Here is a 1,492-nt window from a genome sequence, read left to right as displayed (position 1 = left end):
ATGTCAAGACTGGTGCAGCTGACCAGCCATGAACAGGCAGCATCTGAGGTGTAGCAGAGGCACACATGGTCTAGAGTCCTCAGCTTCAACCTATTCCCCTGAGGTCTCCGACGTCTTCCTCTTAGCAGACTCAGAGAATCTGCTGGGACTGCTCCCCACACAGGCCACACATTTGGGCAGCTAGGCCACCCCAAGCAGAGAGGTTTGCGTGCAGGGCTGGACCACTGTGGGAGGAAGTCGTATACTTCGCTGTCAGTAATAAACTGGAATATCCGCAGCCTCCACCCTGCTGATTTTCAGAGCAAAATCTGCTCCTGACCCACTGGGACCCGAGAGAACAGGCTTGATGCCCTATAGATTAGGAGCTGTGGAGGCTGGCCTGGCTTCTGCTCGTCCTAGTTCAGATAAGTGAAACCATCACTATATAGGAGGGTCTGACTCTACTTGTAGGAGATGGTGGCTGGCTCTCTAAGCATGACTGGCAGAGAGACTGGAGTGTGAGTCACCACAGTATGCCCATTGCAAGTTAAAATTATGAGAGAGAAGTGAAAGGTTACATGCCAATATTAAGGAGGATTTTCAAGATTCCCTTTCGCTATTTATTTCAGGCTAATTAATTGTTTTGTGTGAGTGTGTTTGTGTGTGTGTGTGAAATTATTATACATACCCTAAACCAGACAATTAAAAAAAAGAAAAATAGCCTGAGAATGCCAAGCATAAAAGAGCCCCTTTCTTTTCTAAAATCTTCACCAGAGAGCAGGCCCCTCTTGTTCTTGTTCTCCTGAGTTTCACAGGTCTGAACACCACATTTCTCCCACAGTGTGTGTGACACCCTCACCTAACTTGAGAACAGAATGTACAGGGGAAGCAGTGGTGCCCTGAGAGCTGACCCTCCCCACCTCCTTCTCCTTTCCCATCCACCCTCTATCCTCACCAAGGATCCACAGCATTAACAGCCCCAGGAGCCTTGCAGGAAACCTAGTTTTAGAAGTTGATCTGATGAGTCCTGGTAAGGAAAGGCAGATTAGAGCTGAACTTATATCTCAGACTTTGTCAGGGAAGGTCCTCCCTGGGGAACAATATGCAAATCCCTTGGTGGGTACAGCAGTGTGGAGAGGACCAAGGGGAGGGTGGGCCTCTCTTATGAGCAATTAATTAAGTGTCTTCTGCGTTTAGAGGAAAACCAACAGACAGAAAGTTGGTCCTGCCTAGAGTAATGGTCACTTTGGATTGTAAAATGCTGTATTCATGTCAAGGACACATTGCACATGGCCCTGACACTGTAAGAAAACATCAGAGACCCTGAAGATGGACAGATCAGCGTCTAGGGCCATCCTGCATGGTTCTCGCTCAGCTATTCTAAAAAAGGAATCATTCCCCACACCCACCATGTTGATCCACAGAGTGTCTACAAATAATGAGCTGGACCTGAGATCATTCGAGATTGTCTGGTATCCAGTAGTTAAGTAGAAACTTTGGTGAAGGGTAAGGC

The sequence above is a fragment of the Loxodonta africana genome, chromosome 15 (assembly GCF_030014295.1).
Source record: "Loxodonta africana isolate mLoxAfr1 chromosome 15, mLoxAfr1.hap2, whole genome shotgun sequence".
Classification (NCBI taxonomy): Eukaryota; Metazoa; Chordata; class Mammalia; order Proboscidea; family Elephantidae; genus Loxodonta; species Loxodonta africana.
This window is presented reverse-complemented; position numbering follows the sequence as displayed.